Source organism: Delphinapterus leucas, chromosome 14 (assembly GCF_059928025.1).
Source record: "Delphinapterus leucas isolate spDelLeu-1000000601 "Yukka" chromosome 14, BTC_Dleu_Yukka2, whole genome shotgun sequence".
Taxonomy (NCBI): Eukaryota; Metazoa; Chordata; class Mammalia; order Artiodactyla; family Monodontidae; genus Delphinapterus; species Delphinapterus leucas.
The window spans coordinates 14,525,482-14,548,492 of NC_143142.1; the positions used below are offsets into that span (position 1 = coordinate 14,525,482).

The 23,011-nt window shown below is 49.4% G+C and overlaps 1 protein-coding gene across 2 annotated transcripts in view; it reads left to right on the forward strand.

Annotated features, from left to right (window-relative positions):
- RBM19 (RNA binding motif protein 19) overlaps window positions 1-23,011 on the forward strand; it is a 122,026-nt gene that overhangs the window by 43,717 nt on the left and 55,298 nt on the right. The gene's annotated exons all lie outside the window — the stretch shown is intronic.

Genomic DNA, 23,011 nt, shown 5'->3' on the forward strand with positions numbered 1-23,011 from the left:
ACAGAGAACAGACCCTTCTAGCTGTCAGAACCTAAGGCAGATGACATCAGCCCCAACCAAGCAGATCACGGAAGCTCGGCTGCAATCTAAGAGTATTCTGGGGACCTACAGCTCTGTGGCCTGCATAGAGGTGAACATTCAGGATTCTGTGTACTAGACTTTGTTTGTTTAACCTGCATTTGTCCAGTTCTGGCGTGAAGATCAGGAAAGCTAAATCCCGATTAGGATTTTACCAATTAGCATCTTGCCAGGTCAGCTGTGGTTGCAAAATGTAAGTCCTAGATTTTGGAGACTGGAAAGTATGTATTATCTTTGTGTGAAATCTACCCTCTTTGCTCCTACTCCGTGGTGTAAAGAATGGGGAACCCCTTGAAGGGTCTGCTTTAAAAATCCCTGTCGTCTTCCCCCCCATTCTAAATCATACAACTGGCACACAATTCATTAACAGACATTTAAATTAGCCCAGTTCTGATGCAAAGACGGGGACCCTGTCGATTTCTTAGTAGAAGGGTCTTATCTATGATCCCAGGGTCCCCTGCGTGGTAGTAACAGCCTGGTAAGTTGGGGTCACCATCTGCAGGAGGCTGTTTTCCATCTCCCAGCATCTGGGGGGACGAGTCAAGAGGAGTGGGTCGCCGTCACAAGAAGGTATGTATCCCGAGCCTCGCACGGCCGCTGGTTTCAACCATGCTTCTGCTTTTTAAAGAGTCCAATTTAAGAACTGCCAGATCAAAACGGGATGGCTCTGAGCAGCACGTGTTGATCAGGGAACAGCATCCTGCCGAAATGACAGTTTCGCTTGGTTCCGCAGCCTGTTGAGGATGACACTTATCCAGGGAAACAAAAGACCGCAAGGGGAAGGGAAACGCGCTTTGTCTGATCTCACGTTTTATGTTTATTTTGAGAAGACAGGGAATTAGTGTTTCCCGAACATCATTACATGTGGTGTCTCTTCCTGCCATTGTTCTGGTGGTAGCTTTCATCAACCCCTGGAAATCCAGAGCCTGCTTGGAGCCTGGCTTTGTTGTGTGTTCTGGCCGGGGGTTTGAGGCCCTTCCGAGCGCGGGCAGCAGGGGTCGCTGTGAACCTTCTCTGGGAGACGAGCTCTGCCAGGAAAGCACACAGACCCAGTTTCAGACAAAGCCAGTGGCCAGCAAAGGTCAGAGCCAGGGGAAGATGTCAGGGTTTAGGGGAACCAGTCCGGTCCATTTTGCCAGGCAGTTTTCATGGAGTTATCCTACCAGGCGTAATCAAAATCACCAGCTCACTGTGTGTTGGGCTCAGCCGCATGCCTCCTATGCTGTATCTTTTGTTAAGCAGCAGAGCAGCGCTGCAGAGGAGGGATGCTGTTACCCCTCAGTGGAACCACCATCCCGCACGTGTGTCGTTTGTACCAGGCACTGTGCTAGGTGCCCGGCACGTAGCCATTTCAGGAGAGACAGGCTCCTCTCTCAAGGAATTCACTGTTTGTGAAGGACCAGGAAGGAAAGCGACAGTGACAGTCGCACAGTGACACACCCGGGGTGTGAGGGCATGAGTGCAGCGCCGTGGGAGGGCATGGTCTGGTTCTTGAGACAGCCCGCTGGGGGACAGCAGCTCACCCGCCCTCCCCAGCCGCTGGGGGCCCTGCCCGAGCACTGGGGTCAGCAGTTTCTCAGCCGAGGCAGTGTTTGCCTGGGCCTTTCCTGGGGGCCACCAGCCTTCCACCCGGGCCTCACTGCACCACACCCCAACCCCTTAAACCCAGCCCGATGGGTGCCAAGAGGCCCTGCAGATCCATGCCTCTGCGGGATCGTCCTCTGGGACAGTTCGAGGCTCGCCCTTTAGAAGAGCCAGAGAGTAGACACAGCAGTGAATTAGGAGACAGCAGTTCTCTCTGCTGCCCCCTTTCTGGGCCTCAGTTTCCCCTGGCATAAGATAGTAGTCATAATACTGGTGACGATGTGTGCTACGAATTTCGATAATGAGGCTACTGTTTGTCATGATCAGTGCAGTAGATTTTTTGAGCGCGATCTCTGTGCCAGGCACTGTGGGCTGAAGCGCTTTGCCTGATTAGCCCCGTGGAGCGGTTGTCGTCGGCTCCGTTTCCCAGTGAAGAAACCAGCTCCAAAGCCCAAATTCCTACCCACTGGGTTGTCAGATGGCTCGGGCTGGCACCCAGCTCCCTCACCATGTGGCTGCCTCAAGGGCTGTTAAAAGGATTAAGTGAGATTATGCATGTGGGGCACTTAATACAGCACCTGGTATGGAGTGGGTAGTTACCTAGCATTAGCTGTGGTTATTAAACAGCACAAAGCCAGCGGCTCCAGGCTTTGAACCCAGGGCAGGTCTGACTCGACAGAACCCGTGTCGCAGTAGTGCTGACTCCTTGGAAGTTCTCTGCAGCATATCCTTTTTTTTTTTTTTTTTTCCTCTTTTCCCTAATTATCTCCCTCCCTCCCAGCTCCCCGCGCCCTCCACTGTAGTGCTGTCCCCCTGCAGCTAGGTTCTGGGGCAGAGAGGGTCAGTAAGGAATGTGAGACCCAGGGCGAGGCCGAGCTGCTCCTCCTCAAGCCCTGAAAGGACATGTGGAGGACAAACCGGGGTTCCCCAGACTGCGCAGGGCACACACGGATGCAGGGAGCCAACTCCTCAACCCACAACCAGAGCAAGGATGGGATGGTCCTCGGCTCACCCAGCAGGTGCCCACAGCCTTAAGTCAGTATCGATTCCAGAAGAAGATGTAAAGTGGGCATCCCCCTGCTCTCTGGGGTGACTGTGGGTTAGGTGTGCGCATGTGCATGCCTGTGCTAAGTTGTTTTGCTCAGTTGTTTTTTGTTTCACATCTTTTTTTTTTTTTTTTTTTGCGGTACGCGGGCCTCTCACTGTTGTGGCCTCTCCCGTTGCAGAGCACAGGCTTCGGACGTGCAGGCTCAGCGGCTATGGCTCACGGGCCCAGCCGCTCCGCGGCATGTGGGATCTTCCCGGACCTGGGCACGAACCCGTGTCCCCTACATCGGCAGGTGGACTCTCAACCACTGTGCCACTAGGGAAGCCCTATGTTTCACATCTTTATTGGAGTGTAATTGCTGTACAACGTTGTGTTAGTTTCTGCTGTATAACAAAGTGAATCAGCTATATGTATACACATATCCCCATATTCCCTCCCTCTTGAGCCTCCCTCCCACCCTCCCTAAGCTGTTTTTTTATTCTTTTCCCGCCTCCATCCGAAAGGCTGGGTTTGAAAGACCCCAGGGCAGAAATGTGGTTCAGAGAACAGACCCTCGGATGCTTCCATGGAGCCTCAGTCCGTTCGCTCAGTGGAAGCCTCTACATTCAGGGCCTCCCGTCCTGACGCACAAGCGCGTGTGTGCAGAGCCAAAGCATTTGATGGAAGGGTCTCATTCCCACCCACATTTCAAGTGATGGCCCTGAGATAGCAAAGACCCCTTGGGAACCAGGTGGCTAGTGCCCGCGAGCACTTAGGAGGCCTCGGACACTGAGCTGGCCACATCCTGGGCACTCATGGTATCAGTGCATCTTCAGAACAGCCCAGCCTGGTGGAACTATTGTTGTGTCCATTTCCTAGATGAGGAAACTGAGGCACAGAGAGGTCAAGGGGCTATTGCTAGAAGGACCCTCAGCTTGCCCATTTCTTTTGTACTCCAGGGGCAGCCTTGATTTGAGGCACCTGGTTTCTGAAAGGCAGTGATCTTCCAAGAAAGAGGTTCCCCAGACAGGGCCAGCCTCGTGAACATCTGACCTGCATAGTCCCGCAAGGCCTCACACTTGGTTTCATGCTCTCCTGTCGCCATCCTGCAACTCTTAATTTTCCAACAAGGGGCCCTCAATTCTCATTTTACACTGGGCCCAGCAAACTATGTAGCCAATCCTGCCTGCAAACCAATGGAAAGATCAGATTCGGAGCCAGAGTATAGTTTGGCAGTCAGCCAGCCTCAGTTTTCTCATCTGCAGGAGGGGATTGACAGTCACGCCCACTTATCCTCCCTCCCCAGGCAATGAAAGGCTCACCTGAGAAGCAGGTGCTGCCGTTGATTCAGTGCCTCTCTCCTCACTGCCTCTCTCCTTATAGCAAAGGTTGCAAATTAGCAGGGTAGATGCGGCCCCTGGTGTGGCTTACTTGGGCCCACACAGTGTTGGGGACAGGGTGGTGGGGACGAGTTGGTGTCCCATATTTGCAAAGCATGGGGTTTCACATCCAAGCCTGGTTTCTGACCTGGGAAGAAACACGGAAAGGTCTGAGTCCATCAGGCCCGGGTTCCTCTGTGGCCTTGACTGTTGCTCTATGTAGTGGCTGCTCACACCTGCTCTTGAACTTCCCACCCGGCCCACTTCACTCTTTCTTACCCACCAGCCTGGTAGACACAGAGTTTATGATTCCTGGCTGAGTGTCACAGCGGATATGGGGACTAGACAGCCCCTCTCTGGCCCCTCCGCCTCCTCCGACTTCACTTACAAGTGCCCCGAGTAATGTATCGCATTCAGCGATCCTGCCACTTAAAGGCTGGCCTCGATTTGAAAAATGTCCACAGCACAGAGGCATCCTTCTTAGGTGATGATGATGGTATAGCTTAAGTCTACAGTGCAGTCAGATAAGGACATGCAGCTTGGGTCCAGCCCGCCTGGGTTCATGTCCCACCTCCACCACTTCCTAGCTGTGTGACCTTGGGCAAGTCACTTACCCTCTCTGTGTCTCTGTTTTGTCATCTGGAAAAGGGCATAGACCTCCAAATGACATATAACCTCAGCAGGCAGTTATAAAGATTGGTTTTGGGAACAGTTCCTGGCACAGAGCAAGCAGAGTTAGCTAGAATTCTTGCTGTTGAAAATGAGGCCTTCAGCTCACCCTTCCACTGGCTCACTCCCGACCCCCCAGCCAGGGTAGCTTGGCCTGTCCTCTTCTCCCGCGGCCCCCATTCCCATTCCACCCAGCCCGCCTCACAGCTCCCCTTGGAGTGCTGTCCATGTGGCTGTTTCATGTCCTTCAGCCCCCACCCCCAGACACGCTGCCTGGTTTGCTGCAGTGGCCACAGGCCCCTGGTACGTAGATGGTTCTCAGTAAATGTTTGCTGATCACATAGATTTAACTGTGCAAAGCCTTGCCCTGTGGAATCTGATAAAGATAGGGCGTGTGAGACACAGAGAGGTTAAGGAGTTTGCCCAGGGTCACACAGCTCTGAAGGGGCACAGCCAGCTCTTTCTCACTCTGGAGCCCCCTCACCCCCACCCCTGGGGTACTGTCCCTGGAGGTCACGCCGCCATCTCTGGCAGGCTAGGCCTTCGGCTGCAGGCTACAGATGGAGAGCTTTTCATCTGAGCCTTTTTCTTCCCCCTTCCTCAGAGGCGTGAACCACCTGCCAGGGGTGTGAATGGGTGAGCTCACAACAGGTGTCTGGAGGCCTTAATTACTGGGTTTGCATCTCCTGTCCCCGGTGCACCTGTTGTGCCCACTTTGTGGGCAGCGTCCGTCCGTCCCAGGCCTCCTTTCCTCCTCATTTCCTCTCGCAGTGACCGTGACCGTGGAGGAAGGGCTGAAGACAGCTTGCCTGCCGAGTTCCTCTCACGCGCTCCCCCCTTGTCCCCCGCCCAGTGGCAGGGTCACTGCCTGTTTAACTCCTGGTTGTCAGCAGCACTTTTCCAAAAGCTGCAAAGCCCTGTAACCTGCTCTCCGCAGCCCTGTAACCTGCATGGGGCCACTTCCCGTTCATTAGGGAGAAGCTCTGCAAAAAACAGGCTCGGGCAGTTCACAAGGGCCGGCCTGGACCGTTCCAGAAGGGGGGGTTGGGGTGGGGGGTGGCGGAGAAAACCCTCAGCCAGGTTCTGAAAGGGGGCTGGGGTAAGGAGGGCGCAGCTGTCCCCAGGTGCCTCCCCACCCCCGCTCATCTCCCGCCAGGTGTACCCCTGCAGAGCGACCCTAAGAAGAAGGCACTGCATCCACTGATCAGACCCAGCCGTGCTCACTCACTCATTGTCCTGTTGTCCCTGGCTGCTTTTAGGCCGCAGCAGCAGAGCTGGGTAGTTGTGACAAAGACCAGAGGACCCACAAGGTTATAAAATACTATCTGGCCTTTTATGGGGGAAAGTTTGCTGACCCCTGGACTAAATTAAACCCAGGCAGCGCCTGCAGGGAGATGGGGCATGCCCTAGGGGTTTCGGTTCTGTCTTCTAGTTTTAATTACACACATAAGGTATTTTTTTCTTCCCCTTTTTATGAAACATACAAACATTACAGGTAAAGCTATAGCCCTACTGACCCTGCTGAAGATAAGGTCTCAGCTCAGAGAATTGCTGTGTTCATTTCTGCAAACCGCGTCCCCACTCTTGACTCGTTTTTCTCATCAGAGGTATCCCTGCTCCTCTGACTTTGCTGGGGTTGTTTTTGTTTTGTTTCGTTGTAGGACTGTTTTTTTTTACAAGCAGTTTTAGGTTTACAGCAAAATTGAGAGGAAGGTATAGAGGTTGCCTACGTGCCTCCTTGCCCCCGTGTGTACGTAGCCTCCCTGACTATCAATCAGCATCCCCACCAGAGTGGGACATTTGGACTCAGTGAATGTGTAGTTTGCAGCATTTTGTCTTTTTTGAATAACATATGCTCCTGGGAACATTCTTATGTATGTTGGTGGCCATGTGCATGCTTTTCTATAGGGTGTACCTGTAGGAGTGGAATTGCTGGGTCATGGGGTGTGCGTATTTCAGCTTCAGTAAATATTGCCAAGCAGGTTTCCAAAGTAGTTGTATCAGTTTGCCCTTCCTCCATGAGTGTTCTGGTTGCCCCCTGTCCTCGCCAGCACTTGGTAGTATATGTCTTTCTCTTTCTAGGCGTGTCTGGTGAGTATACAATGGCATCATCATGTAATATTAATTTGTGCTTCCCTGATGGCTAAGGAAATCAAATGCTTTTGCATACATTTATCATTATTTGGCTATACTCTTGTAGAATGCCTATTCAAGTCTTTTGCCCATTTTTTAAAATTGGATTGTCTTCTTTTCTTATTAATTTTCTTAGTTACTTTTTATATAATTTTATATATTCTGGGTTCAACTCCTTTGGTGGATATATGATTGCATCCCCTCCCTCTCCCATTCTGTGGGTAGCTTAGTGGTGTCCTTAGATGAACCGAGTCTCTTAATTTTAAATATTGTCAAGTTGTCATTTTTTTGCTTCCTGGTTAGAACCTTTTGTGTGCTATTTGAGAAATCTTTGCCTCCTCCAAGCTCATGAAGACAGTCTCCTATGTTTTCCTCTAAAATCTTTGACCTTTCACAGGTAGGTATGTAATCCATCTGGAATTGATTTCTGTGTACGGCGTGAGGTAGAGATCAAGGGACATTTTTTTTCCGCACATGGAGATTCAGTTGGTCCAACATCATTTATTGCAAAGACCATTCTTTCCCCTCTGCTCTGCAGTATTGATTTTGTCCTAAATCAGGTGACTGTGTATGCGAGGGTCTGTTTCTGGACTCTCTAATCTGTTCCACGGGTCTGTTTGTCTACCCTTGTGCTAATGCGCACTGTCTTAATTACTGTGGCTTTGTAATAGCTTGCCCTGTGGCGTCTTTGTTCTTCAAGACTGCCTCGGCTGTTCTCGGCCCTGTGCTCATCAGGTCTTCGGGTTTTATTCCTCAGCAGCTGGAGGCTCTGAGCAGAGGGAGTGGTGGGATCTGACTTCCATCTGTGAAATATCTCGTGAGGAGACCCGAAGGGAGGTTTCTGCAGTCCCCTGGGCCAGAGGTGATCGTGGCTTGGACCAGGTGTCAGCCGTGGAAGTGGGGTGCCATATCGGTGCCGGGGGGTGCGTTTTCAGAATCCTGCTGATGGCTCTAATGAGGACCGTGATGCAAACAGGAGTCAAGAATGACCCCTATATTTAGGTCCTAAGCAACGAGCTGGATGATCTGGGGTCAGGGCAGTCCGAGGGAGGCGTCAGCTCCACTCTGCACGCCCACCCTTTCCTCACCCTCGATGCATCACACGTAACAGGGGCCACAGCGTGTTGCCAGAGATGCACTTCTCAGTTGATCTGCCCACGTGTGTGCATGTGTTTGGGGGTTCGGTTCAGGGCCGCCCGTCAGCTGCGTAGACGTCAGCCGTAGCAGCGGCATCGCTCCGTCAGTATCCCTCATGGGCGTGCTCTCTGCCGTTAGAGGGAGGACTGTTGACAATACTCCGGATGTTTGCACAGCCCTTACCAGCGGGCCCTGCCGGGGCCTGAAGTGCCTTTGTGCTCACGATTTCATTTGTTTCTTCCCCCACAAGCCTGGGGAACAGCCGCTGACGAGGCAGATGGCTGCACAGCCATAAAACCCCGAGCAAGTGGCAGAGTCGGAGTCATGCTCCCAGTCACTCCCTTTCTCTGCTGCTGTTCCCGTGGCAGATTCAAGGGATAGAGACGTGCCTTTTCTCACGTATCCATGTAGCTCATATCTATTAAGTCCTTGGAATATGCCTGTCATTTTCCATGTCTATGATGCTTCTCAAGACCGATCTTTAAATACGTAACGTGCGCTCGCTGTGAGCTAAGTACTGTGCCCATTTCAAAGTGCCCGCTTCTGCCTCTGGGATCACTACCTTCTAAGAAGATGAGGGGCCCGCCTGGGAAGGTGATTATAGTTACAAGGCGGAAACAAAGCAATGCGGAGGAGTCAGTTCTTCCATTAAGGGACTGTCCCAAAGACAGACGGCAGGGGTCCTTGCCTAACCTCTTTTTATTTGGGAAAAAGATCTGGGGTTCCGAATGGACTCCAGGGTTCCCACGAGCCAGCTGTAGAATGCAGCTCAAGGACTTACATGGCCCAAATCCCAGGGGTCCCATCCCCACCCTGTGGTGTGACCACATCTTGGATCCAGCTTTTAATGTGGGGGTCCCTTGGTTTAGAGGGGAGAGGTGTGAACTAACCAGGCTATAGCAGATTAGAGGATCCTGCAGGGCGGAGACGCACAGCAGATGTTACTGGGAATCAGATTTCTGCTCAGAGGAAAAACATGGCAGATACACACTCCTGTCAGAATAGCTAAAAGAAAAAAAACAAGAGTAACACAAAATGCCGGCGAGGATGCAGAGAAACTGGTTCCCTCGCGCATTGCTGGTGGGAATGTAAAGTGGTACAGCTACCCTGGAAAAGAGTGTGGGCAGTTTCGGACAAACAAGACAGGCACTTAGCACGTGACCCAGCGGTTGCCCTTTTGGGCATCTATTCCAGAGAAATGGAAATTTGTGTTCATACAGAAACCGATACACGGGAATTCCCTGGCAGTCCAGTGGTGAGGATTCCACGCTTTCGCTGCCCAAGGGCCCGAGTTCAATCCCTGGTTGGGGAACTAAAATCCCAAAAGCCGTGCAGCGTGGCCAAAAAAAAAACCCTATACACATGTCCAACCACTGATGAGTGGGTAAACCAGATGTGGTCTGTCCATACACTGCAGTGTTATTCTGCCATAAATAGGAATGAAGTACTGATAGCTGCCGCACCGTGGATGAACCTCGAAAACGTTAAGTGAAAGAAGCCAGGTACAAAAGACCACATGTTATATGATTTTATTTATGTGCAACATCCGGAATTGACAAATATAAAGAGAAAGAAAGTAAATTAGTGGTTGTTTAGGGATGGGGAAGGGGGGGTGACGGCTCAAGGATACGAAGGCTGATGAAATTTTCTAAAATGGCTGTGGTGATGACGGTACAACTCTGTGAATACACTAAAAGCTGTGGGATTGTACACTTCGGGCGAATGGTATGGTATATGAATTGCATCTCAGTAAAGCTGCCGGAAGGAAGCGGCACACAAATGTTCATAGCAGCTTTATTCATGCCCCTTCCGTGGGCATGTCGTTAAACTGTGAAGCATCCATACAATGGAATATGACTCAGCAATAAAGAGGAACAAACCGCCGATACGTGCAGCAACGCAACGTGGATAAACCTCTAGAGAATTATGCTGAGTGGACAGAGCTAATCCCCAGAGGTTGCATACTGCATGATTCCATTTATACAGCATTCTTCAAATGACAGAATTACAGAGATGGAGAGCAGATTAGTGGCTGCCTGGGATTAGGTAGGCAAGAAGGGAGGGAGGTGTGGCCATAAAAGGGTAGCACAAGGGATCCTGCGATGAAACCATTCTGTGTCTTGACTGTCATGGTCACACGAGTGTACATGTGATGAAATTGCATAAACTAAATACGCACACACATGAATACATGCAAAACTGGTGACATCTGAGTAAGGTCAGTGATAGTATTACTGTCAGTTTTCTGGTTGTGATCTGTGCTATGGTTTTACAAGATGTTACCATTAGGGGAAACTGGGTGAAGCGTATATAGGATCTCTCTGGTTATTTCTTACAACTGCATGTGAGTCTGTAATTATCTTAAAATAAAAAGTTTTCTGAAAACGAATATCCCAATCCAAAACGGATGAAAAAAGGCCACTTCTTGAATTAGTGAATTGCCCGTTACAAGGCGTAAGCAAGTGAAGGCTAAGGTGACTGTTAAGGATGCTATGAAAGGGATTTCTGATGGAATGGGAGGCCAGGCTCACTCCCTTTGAGACACTTCCACCCTTAAGTATGTCAGCAGTGGAGTCCGTTCTGCCAGAGAAAGGAAAATCCTCTGGGCTGTGGTGTCTGCGGAAGGTGGTCTTATTCTGTGGTCAGAAGGGAATGAACACTCAGCGGCCTCACAGTTAACAGCCAGGGTGGAAGGGAAGTGGGGGAAGATAAATTATCCCGACTTGTATAAAGATTATATCCTCCTTATGACTTAAATCTAGGCTAATTGAACTCCAGGAAATGAAAAGACTGGTCTAGTCAGTATATTTCACCTCCTAGGATCTATTCTCATTTCGTAGGTTTTGGCACGAACCTGGCTATAGAAAAATACTAAGCTTCAGTTGTTTGCCGTGTGGGGCTGAAGTGTTTCTGCACCCTTTTCAGAGAGCCAAGGGAACCCAGGTAACCCCCCAGGCTCTTGTCCGTCTGGGCGCCTCCAGGTTCTCTGTCCTGCAGGCTGGGCACAGAGCCCTGTCTCTCAGAGCAGCCCTCCCCCCATTTAAGATCCTGGGAACGTAGCCCCGAGGAATCTGGTAAAGATGTGTTCTGGGTGATACTTCCTTCGTTTCGGAAGCCTGCTTTGCAGAAAACCCCACGCCAAACTCTTTGCTTCCCTCTTTGAATGGTCCTGCTCCCTGCCTACCAGGATGTCCACCCAGGGCTGGCCAGAGGATGTAAAAGTGACTGCAGGACAAAGCATCGCTTGCCCAGGTGAGGTACTTGGGTTACCTGGGTTCTCCTTTTCCATGCTCTCTTGTCCCCCGGTCATCAGAAGTCGGCTGTCAGCTTGGAAAGCAGCCAGTGTGATTTTCCAAGTGCGACCACCTGGCCAGGGAGTCAGGAGACCTGAATTCTGGCCCATCTCTGCCTGGCACCCGCTACATAACCTTGGGCACTTGGTGACTTCTCAGAGCCTCTGTTTGTTGAGTGAATCAGTGACGGGGTTGGGCGAGGCCAGCCAGAGCAGATAGCTTCCCCCTCACAAGCCGGTGCAAACCCATTGGTCATGGCTGCTAGAGTTCTGTCTTGGAGAATTGTGAGGCTGCCTGGGCTCCACAGGAAATGGCACTGTAATTGATTAGTGATGTCTGCCAGGGACACGGGCGCAGCGTCTGTGATAGGCAAGCAGCTGCAGGTATTCACCGAAGATTCTGGTATTTATCGCATGTCGCTAGAGCTTTTACGTTTCTGTCTGCCAGACTGACTGGTAGAGCAGTCCCAAACCACAGCCCACGTGGAAGTGGACTTAGCTTTCCTCTTTAAAAAAAATAAAAATACACTGAAAGTCGAGAGGATAATTCTTTTTGTTGTTTTCTTCCTTCCTTTGCAATTCCATAGATATGGTCTTCCATCACAGCTGACATTTCCTTTCGCCCCACGCCTAGACTGATTGCAGAGTAGTTGACAAAGCCCAGACGGTGGAAAGGGGCACCCTGGGGAGAACGTGCGGTTCTCAGGGGAGGGTGGGTGGGTGAACAGGAAGGGCGCCTTGTGCCTGATTCCCACCACAGCCGCCTGCTCTCACTTCCTCTCTCTGCGCTCAGTGCCTTTTCAGTTACAAGGTCTCCGCGCTTTGTCTGGGCTTGTTGGGAGGGCGGCAGTCAGCTCATTGTAGCCACCCATAATTGTGCTGTGTGTCACCAGCACCCTGGTGTTGAAAGCAGCGGGGAGGGAGCCCCAGGAAATCTTGGGAGGCTTCTGAGTGAGAACAGATTCTGAATCCTCTCCTGTCTCAGAGCTTTCCATGGAAAAGGGGTCTTGCCACACTGCTTTTTAGTTAAGAAATAACCCGTGGGTTTAGCAAATATTTACGAAGCATCTCTAATGAGGCAGGGGCTTTGCCAGGTGCTGGGTTACAGAAACAAATGTGAACTCCCAGAAGGGAAGGGACTGTCTTGGTTTAAGGAGAAGTGGATACAAGGTTCACTCCATTAAAACCATCACAGCAGAGGCCAGGTCATACACATCGCTGGTCTGGTGACAACTTCTCCAGGACTCAGTGTTGGTCTTTGTAGAATGGCAAGATTAGCAACTGTATCCAGTTTGCCGTAATGACAAGGTCAATGATACTGGTAAAGTGTTTGGCCCTTCTCCAGTCCAGAGGATGTTGTATCTGGTACCCAGAACTCCTAGAATACACTAGGAGGGCACCGCTTACTCCCAGCCCTGCTACTAACTAGCCGAACGCTCTTAGGAAGCTTACCTTATCTTTCTGGTCCTCCCCAAGGACACTCTGAAGTGATGGAGCTTCACAACAGGAAGGTCTCTGCAAGGGTTTTATTTTCAAGGAGCATTTCATAAAATCATGGGCCATGGCCGTATTTCTCAAACTTGAGAAATGTATAAAGAGCCCTCCATTTAAAGAAAAAGAAAAATCTCGTGGTCCTTCCCCGCACAGCGATGATGTAAATATTTTTATTATTATGTTACTTAACTATGTACAAATGTAAAACCCAGAATAAACCAACAACTTATGCTTATGGTTCTATTAGGACCATAAAACCAAAACACATTTTCAAGTTAAATACAAACAAAATTTAAAATCAATAAAATTCAAATTAACAACATTATTTTAGTGTGATGGATGGTGTTGTTTTGCGGAAACCAAATTCAGAATGTGGGTTTTAATATTAGAGAGCCGTAGCCTCAGGTCCAGATCTGTAGTCGGTTTCGCTACTTTTACGTCAGTCGTACTAATGCCGAGGATGCTTGTTTGCATGAGTCAGTACGTGCAGGACGGGAACACCGGTTTGAAGGCTTTATTTGCCAGTTCAGCATCATCAGACCTCTCCCTTGTCTAAATCTCAGCCAGTCGTCAGACACCCCTTTTCAGGCAGTGCCGCTGGGTGGTTCTGTAAAGCCATCTTGATCACTTAAATATAAAAGTTAGCATTACAGTGTCATTGAGAATATCAGTGAATGGATAACCAATTCCTTTTAGACTTGAGGACAGAAAAGTGTTTCATTGTTCATTCTGGCTAATCGATCTCTTGTTTCGGGTCAGTACGTGTAAAGATAAGTTCCGCACGATACAGCGTCTGCTCTTACCCTGAGTGCTGTCTACTCCAGTTACAGGTCTTTTGAGGTCAGCGTGCTTGTACCAAGACTCTTCACAGCCCTGTTACAATACACATATATATATGCACATATATTAAAAATTACATTATCTAAATACAAACAGAAAATTTTAAGATTATCTTACAAAAGTAGCTAATCCTCTCCACATCCCTGCTCCTACCCTCATATACGTACCCACATCGATCTGAGAGGCAGCAGACCTTAGGATGAGGAACTCTGTTCTATTAAGTAGGCTCTTACCATAGTACAAGTTTTGAGTCTGGGGTACTTGTGGGGTCCACTTAGACCTGTAGATCTTTTTCCCTGCCAAGCCTACTTACAGTTCAAATGCCACTGGTTTTTATGCAGTTCATGCTTATAGGAGTCACTCATTTGGCTACTTGGGCACCCAAAGTTAAATGAAGATTTTGGAGCTCTTTAGCTTGCCCTCCCCATCTGAACTTGCTGGGGAAAGGATGGGGGCCGAGGTGATCATAGAAGGCAAAGCAAAAGGCTGCTCAGTGCGGGGGCTTTGTGCTAAATCCAGCACCACCCGTTAGCTTCAGGATTCAGAGCACCAGCACTGTAGTCTGTGACACCCTCCAAAATTGTGCAGTATTCAACCTGTACAGCTGAATGTGGTGGCCCTGGGAGTCCATCAGATCGGTGTTTCAATGTTGGCTCCTCCATCACCCGCTATCAGACTTGGACAAGTCATTTAAATACCCCGCGTCTCAGTATTTGCATCTGTAAAATGGGGACCATAGTACATACCTGTCAGGGTTATCGGGAGAATTCAATGAGGGGATGAAAGTAAAGCAGTTAGCCCAGTGAAGCGGTTCCCAAACTGTGCACCAAGGCACCTTGGGGTGCCTCAGTGAACACACAGGTGCACTGCGGGCTATTTTAGATTTTCAAGAAAAACACAGCAACATCATCAGCCATAGTGCCAACCACTGTTGTTTAGTTGTTTGGACCTATTAATGGTTTAGACTGTCAAGCTGTTACAACCAAACTGTTAGGTGTTTCTTTTGGCCTAGAAATGCCGTGAGAAAATTACTGAGGCATCAGGGCACGGTGCATGAACCAAGAAAGTTTGGGAACCTGTGGCCTAGTGTTTGGTACAAATCACAGCTCGATAAAGAGTAGAGGTTGTTTTATAATAATATAACCAGAAAGGCTGTGGTGGCCGCAAGATTCCGTTTCAGCTCTTGAGACGTTGCACTTGTGGGATTGGTACCCAAGATGACTAGGCTGCGCCTCCTGCCTCCCCTCGTTTCACTCCTGTTCGCTGGTAGAATGCATTTCACAACATTGATTTCCCAGCTCAGATTTTGAAACAACCCCAGGCTGCCCGCAGTCATCTCAGAGGGGTGTCGTGAAGCATCCAAAACATAAAAGTCTTAGAAGGAAATTAATTCACTTGAGTATCCATGCCTCACAGAGTTCCTGGCAAGGGCCAGCACCCGCAGTCTGGACCCCGGCGTGGCGTAGGGGGGCGGCCTTGACCGCCCTAAGCCTTTGAAGTGTACACGGCCCCCAGCTGAGAAATCCCTCTGAGCTCTCGCAAGGTCATATGTGATGGGCTGCGGGCCCTGGAGGATTTGCCCGGCTTTCCCTGCACTGGCGAACAAAGCACATTGCAGGGAAGATATGTGAGCCCAGGGCCCAGGGTTTTATGTGTGTGGTTTGGTGTGGTTGGTTTTAATTCCCTTCCTCCTTCTACTGCCTCTGGCCGCCTGGCGGGATTGGGAGGTGCGCCTTAGCCTGCAGATGTTAGGTTAAACTGTATGAACATGCCAGTGTGTGGTCAGCTTTGACCTGCAAAACACTTTCATTTAGTTCAGCCTAATGGCAATTCTTCACCCTTAATTGGATCCCTTCCACGCAGCCATCAGTTCCTCGTGTGCGCACTCTCTCTTTTTATTAATCTTTTTCTTTAAAAAAAAATAAAATTTAGTTGCACAACTAAAACAGGAATATGTTTTTCTTGTTGAAAGAAAGATTGAAGGCCAAAACCTTTGTTCATCAACTGCTACCCCTGGTCGGTGCCACCCTCCTCCCCAGAGAAACTTACATTATCCGCTTGGCAGCCCTCCTTCTAGATCCTTCCTTGTGCATTCCATATATATGTGAACGTGAAGACACCATACACAATTGCGTTGGGTCCATTTAGACCAAAATGGTGCCACGTTTCATGCATCGTTAAGCGTTTTTCCCTCCTCTGAAATGTGTCTTGGTGATCTTTCCAATTTAGTCCCTGTAGCTCTACCTGGTGCTTAATGTCCTGCGTTATCTCTTTGCTCTGAGGGAATCATGCAGCCCATTTTACAGATGAGGAAAGTGGAGTTCAGAGTGGGGAAAGTCACAGAGCTGGGAGGTGGCAAAGCCACTTCTGAGTCCCAGCCCAGGCTGAATTTTCTCCCCCCAGCAGCCTTCCCCTTTTCCCGAGCCTCCAGCAGCCTGCTCCATCATCCTTTACAGGCTGACGTATTATAACTCCCTCCAACCCAAACCAAGTTGAGGGATGGGGCTTCCTGGCAGACCCACCATTCAGGTTAATGGAGAGTTACCATCGATACCATGGATGGCCAATCTAATTTCCAAGGAATTAGAATAGAGTAGAATCTACTTAACGTTGGAACTCAGTGGAGTGTAATTGAATGTTTGACGATCAGGGCCTGCAGGGCCCCGGGTCATCATTACAAATATCAGTTACCACTGCGCAAGCCGGGCAGAAGCCTTGGTTAATGGGGCGTCCTGGCTGCTGGCCTGAGCAACTCTCACTGCGTATGGCGTCCCCTGCGACGGGCCTTGTCCTCTGGCCAGAAAAGCAGGCTTAGAGAAAGGGGCAGCCCTTATCCAGTATCGGAAAGCTCAGGGACATCTGGGGGTGTATCGCGTGACTTTAACATCGTCCCACTAGGTGCATCCCACTTGAGCTTCTGCAAAACACCTTTGGCCAGAGTTTGGACTCTGCAGTCAGGCAGCAGTGGCCTGAGTCATAGCCCGGACCTTCCCTTGTTTGAAGGAATAGGTGTACAGTTTCTTCCCGTTTCAGGAAAAGGAACCTCTGAGAGCTGAAGGAACTTCAAGGTGCCGGCAACTTGCCTAGGAATCTGTATAGGAACCTTGTCTTTTTACCTCTACTTGCAACTAGATTCTTCACCTACTTTCGGAAGGAACAAGACCTCAATTCAGTCAGTATAGAAGTTTAAGAAAAATGTCAGCTGGAAGAAAATTATGTTACAACTCCCAGGCTGAGGAGTCCTTCAATAAAGCAGTACTTAAGTCTGAGCTCCCTAGCAACCAAAGCAAGAAGGGGAAAAAAACACCAGCACCTGCTAATTGTTAAGCTACCACCCAGCCCTCTAAAGAGATTCTGCTCCCATGGAGGGCTCCAAGGGGACTGACAGGATGAATTTTTTTTTTTAATGTTTTTGCACAAATTTACAGCCCTGTTGTGGAATAGAATGCAAAGTTTACACGAAATGTTAAAATGAGTACAAGATAAGTTTGCCTTACACTCACTGAGTCTTTAGAAGTGGGCATTTGTTCTCATCTGCCCTTTTGGGATAAGGTGCATCTCTGAGAAGTTTTGAGAAGTCTTAAGTCATAAGTGGAGAGAAGAGACTAGAAAGAGGGAATGAAAGAAGGAAGATGGTGCCAGGTCAGGAAAAGCTGGAAGGCCCAGTGCCGGTCACGAGTGCCAAGCTTGTGTTACGGCGCTAGCCCCCGCTGTGAGTGTGTAGCGCATGCCAAGGCCACACGGTCCTGTAGGACTCTGCGACAGTGGAAACGTGTCCAGTGTGGCAGCCAGCAACCTGTGTGGCCGTTAGCACTTGCAGCACGGCTTGTGCAGCTGAGGAACTGAATTTCAGGGCTGTTTAATTGAACCTTAAATAGCAAATGCAGTGTTTTTCCTTTTAATTTGAAACAGTCACGCATAGTGGTAGCTGCCATATTGGACAGCACTGTATGACAACGTTCATACCTTTTGATCTAGTGATTCTGTCTCTAGAGTTTTACCCTAAAGAAATGACTGGACGTATCAACAGGCTTGCTGTGCGGGGATCTTCCGTGAAGGGTTGTTTATGGCGGGGAAAAATTGGAAATGTTCCTATTCAGCAGTGAGAGAGGATGGGTTAAGTGAATTATGAATGGAGTGCCAGAAAGAAGACATCAACAGCGTTCATAAAGAGCGTCGCTGAGAGGGGAAATGCTTTTGTCCGGCAATTAGGTGAAGGAAGCGGGAAGTCCAAATAGGGTACCATGTGATCTCCGAGTAAACACGCGTAGAAAAAAGACTGGAAGGAAATGCGCCAAAATAACAGTCACTGTTGGTAAATTTAATGGCACTTCTTACTTCCTTCTCTGTATTACTGTGCATTTGGCAGATCGCCTACGTGAGCGTGAAGATTGCTTTAGATTCAGAAGGAAAAGTACTTCTTCAAAATAAGACAGCTGTCTGTTGCTCTATCACAGTTTCAGGGGCCAGGGGGTAGTGGTGTGTGGAGGGTGTTTCCTGAAATATTCTGGTCAAACTCCAGACCCAGTTCACTTGTAAGAAACCCTCTGAGTGGTTCTTGGCTTTCTCTCTTCCCCATCTCTGTTCCACATTGCCCTTGAACTGCCCTTGAACTCCAAAGCCAACCCGTTAAAAAATCTACTTGCATTGAACGGAGACAGGACAATATACCACTTTAGTGGGGTTCTTTTGCTCAGCACTTTATAGAATTTCAAAACTCTGTCACATACAGAGCTCTCTTGAATCTTTCTTTGTTACTAGCAAGGCAGAGTTTTACTCTTTTTCAAATTCTCTCTTCCGATTAGAAAAGTGACCTCATTCCAGAGTCTTTGGGAAATTGAGCATAAGTCAGAGAAAACCACCCATCTCCCCGCCACGGGACACAGCAATCCCCTTTGTGGGTGCCTTCCCTCATCCTCTTTCATATGCCTCTGCAAGCAGGGCAGGTATTAATATCACCATTTCACAGATGAGGAGACAGCGGGTCAGAGAGGTTAAGTGCCTCGCCTGAGGTCTCGTGGCTGGTTAAGTGGCAGAACCGAGGCCCGAGCCTGAGTTCTAGTCTGCGTTCTTTCCCCAGCTCTACAGGTGAGGTTTGACGTAACCCCCAAATAGCCTCTCACCCATTCATGGGATGCTGAGAGCCTCTTGTCCTTCCGAGTGTAGCACTTACAAGCCTTCTGTAATGGCTCAGCTCACAGAGTAAGTTACACTGGGCTGATCCTTTCTTTATGGGCGTTTACTCTTTAAAGTAGGCACGGGTGACACAGGCGGGGTTATTCAAGATGTGCATTGTCGCACACAAAACGGAGTAAGCTAAATGTTTACCCGACACATGGACGGAGGAATAAAGGCTTTCTGCAGGGAAATGAGTGGGAAGAAAGAGTCATGTGGAGGAGGTTTTAATCCAGGCAGCATGATTGCACTTCCCTGGGACAGTTATCCTCTGCCTACCTTGAATTTAAATAAAGTCCCTTTAATGGCTTGTTCCGCAAAAGCGTTCTTTTTCACCGGAGCCTAAGCCATCACCTCGGCTTCTCTGAATATAGCCGAGCTCAACCCAGAAGGGTTTTAAAAAAAAAACACACAAAGCAGTGGATCTCTACTCAGGGCCTCCTGAGTATGGCATGTACTCTGGAATTTTCAGAGGCATTCTGTATCCTCAAGTAAGTGAATGTTACAGCCCCTGCCTCCTCTCCCACCTGGATGATCCTAGCCTGCCTTAGATCCCAGGCAAGAGCTGGCCCTGGCAAAACGAGAAGGAAGTTTCAGATCCGCCTGCCCCTCTGCTGCCCTAAGCCCCCTCCATCCTAGGAAACACGGAGAAGTGCTGACCACACGCTTTGTATTCCCTGGGGCTTATTTGTGCTTTTCTAAACAAGTTGTGCTAATGTTGGCCTCCCCAGGGGAGTAACAGCCCAAGTTTGAAGGAAAAAGTTGGCTTGATAATAAAAACACGGCCCAGAGGCCTGGCTGTGGACGGTGGGGGAAAGGGGGTAGGGCGGGGAGTGAGGTCTCCTGGGAAGGAGCCCGCGGTTCTCTCCCTGGGGCTCCTGATACAGCCTCCCTGGATGGGTGGACAGAAAAGACCCCCGCGGGTTGTTTCCACTCAAAAGGTTCCATCAGCACATCCAGCCGCATCTCGGAGTGTGTAGCATCCCTTCAGGGAAGGATGTCTGTCGGACCCATTTTAAAGGCCTGTGGGATCCCCTTTAAGGGGAATGGAATGGGGACAGTCTTCCATGTCTAGCTGGCTTGGGGTTTTGTTCCTAACCCATCTCTCCTCCACCGTGGCCAGTGCTCGGAAGCCGGTGGGGTGGGGGAGGACGGTGGCTCCTCCCCGCTCACGAAGTCACTCATTTGTCTCTCATTTTCGAGTTATTATCGAGCCGCCGGTCGTGAGGGTGTTTTGACAGCAGCTGTCAGCAAGGTGCAGGCAGCTGCCATCGCCTCCGATTGGCTGAAGACACCTATGGCAGCGTGTCGAGTAACATCCCATCCTGCCCCGCCCCCTCCCTGGCCAGGAGCAGGGGGGACCAGGGCACCAAGGGAGAAAAAGCAAACAGAAGAGCGGAGAAGGCAGACCACCCCAGCTACTCCAGGCCCCAAGGCAACCCCGGCTCAGCCCCGCCGCCTCCGGAATCCTTAGCATTTTTCCGACACCCGCTAGAGAAGGCGGCCGTAAAAGACTCAGATTGTGTCTCGTGTTTTGTTTAATTTATTTTATTTGAGGTTTTGGGCAGCGAGGGAGGGGGAACGAGAGAGGATGCATCCCCCTAAACAACTATTTAGGTGTGTCAGAGTTCATTTATTGAGTTAGCGAGGTTACCACTCCTGGGGTCCCAGCTGCCAGCCAGCAAAGCGGGGGTGGATGCAGCCCCTGAGCCGGGGCGGAGGTGGGGGGGGGTTGCCAAGCAGAGAACCAGGCGCTCTAAGCTCTGATCAATTATGGTTACTTTTTTTCTCCCTCTGCTTGACTGAAGTGCAGAGGAATGCATGTGTTTTCCCTTCTCCCTTGAAGAGTCTCCTCTCTTCATAGTATCAGTCACTCCACGTGTTTCTTTCTAAGTGCTGTGCATCCAGGCAGAGGAATAAATAATACTTTGTATTCACTGCCTTTTACCTAAGCCGTTTAAAATTCATTCTTTTCTCTTCCTTTTTTTTTTTTTTTAAGTATGGGGGGGAAATGTCAGTGACACCGGAAAGCAGATGTTTTGTGATCAGGAAGCGAGCACACTTCTGCCTTAAATTGAAGGCCTGTGGGGCTAATCTCAAAGGCACAGTGACTGCAAGAGAATGTAATCTTTGTGTACCCGACAAGGGAGACCATGTGTCATTCTTGTTTCCTACCCATAAAATTCCCAAATCAACTCAGACTTCCACAATGGGGGTCTCTCACTTTGGGTTTCGGCTGCTGCAGTCAGACTTGGGGCTAAGATGGTTTGGGTGTTACAGACGTGCACCCACCTCATGCCTACTGATTTCCCTTGCCCGTTGGTACCAGAGAGCTGAAAAGAGCTACATCCTCATGATGCATCTATTTATCTATAGCAGGAGTGTTCAGCCAGGGGCATCTGTGCCCATCAGGGGACACTCGGCAATGTGTCTGGAGTCATTTTTGGTTGTCACAACGTGGAGGGTGCTAGTGGCCTCTAGTGGGTAGGCACCAGGGATGCTGCCACACATCCTACAGGGCACAGCAGCAAATTATCCCACCCAAGATGTCAGTGGTGCAGAGGTGGAGAAACCCTGGACTGTAGGGCAAGGGACCTTTTGCAGAGGAAACAGCAGAGGAGCTGTGAGTGTCCCAGTGTTTCTAAATAGGGGTGCTGTTGGCATGCGAAGAGGGGTGGCTGTCTCATGCCTAAAGAGTATTTCACCTGTATAGCTGCCACTTGGTCAATGCCAGTGAAATCCCCCTTCATTGTGACAACCAAAAGCAGCCCCCACAGATCCCTCGGGGGGGAAGGTGCCTCTTCCCTTAAAAACCCCTGCCTTTAATTTTGTTTTTAGTGATGACCACGTGCCCAGTGCCAACGTAAGTTCTCACACATCCCTTTTCATATTTAATCTTCACAGCAGTCCCAGGAGGTCAATGTTTTTACCTCCATTTTAAAGATAAGGAAGAGAACTGAAGCTTAGAGAGGTGACATCCCTTACTTGCAGCTAAGAACCAGGGAAGACAAGAGTTAAGACCCAGACCTGTCAGAGGCCAAACCACTCAACCACTCTGCTCACTGATCCTCTTAGAGCCTCAGTTTCCTAATCTGTTAAATGGGGGGAAATGATAACTGTTCTCCCACCTCAGATGTTTTTCTTGGGACTCTTAAGAGAGAATGCACGTAAAGGACCTTTGAAAAAGTACAGAATACAAGTGTAAGGAAATTTCAGTGATTGTTGTACCTGCCAAGAATCTAAAACCACGTGAATAGTGAAAAGCGTTCTTCATGAACCCGTGTCGTCAGCTGAGTCACTGACCGTTGGAATGTGGACTTAGAAGGTCAGGTTTAAAGCCAGACTAGGTTGGGGCCAAAATGCGCAAAGTGGCTGCAAAGCAAATACCCTTTGGGTGATGTGCTGTTGGTTTCTTGAGGGTTGTCTACATGCTATGTCATTAAACAGATTGGTTATATAATGGCATTTCAAAGGGAATGTTTTTAAAGCATTGAGTTTTTACAAAAAGCATCACAGGCCTAGTAGTAAAGTCCCCCAGCTCAGAATCTCAATAGAGCAACATTCTGTGCTGTCTCTCTCTCCCCAGCTTGGATGGATGACGGGGGCGGGACGGGGGGGGGGGCGCTGCAAGTCGGGGGGACCAACCGCAGGTCTGGCTGCACATCCAGTTCACCTTGGAAGCTGTAGGAAAGCCTGAGCCCCACCCCAGACCAATTAAAGCGGAACCTCTGGGTACTGGCATTTTTTTTTTTAAACACCTAAATATTTAATAGTGTATTTCTTCAAAAACAAGATTCTTTTTATCATTATGGTGCAGTTCTCAAAATCAGGAAATTAACTTAGATACAGCCGTCTTATCTAATCTGCGGACCTTATTCAGATTTTTTCAACTGTCCTAATAATGTCCTTTGTAGAAAAAAAAGTCTGATTCAAGATCCAACCCCGGATCACGTGTTGCATTTCGTTTTCACGTGTCTTTAGTTTCCTCTAATTTTGGAAGCATCACCTGGCATTTCTTTTGTCCTTCATGCCCCTGACAATATCAAAGTCTACTGGCCAGTTGTTTTGGGTTGGGTCCCCCAGTTGGGTTTGTGGGATTAGATTGGATTAGATTAGTTTGGATTGCGGCTCTTTGGTGGTGACACCGCAGAAATGGCGTCCTCCACAGTGCCTAGTGTCAGGAGGCACATCCGATGTCCCACT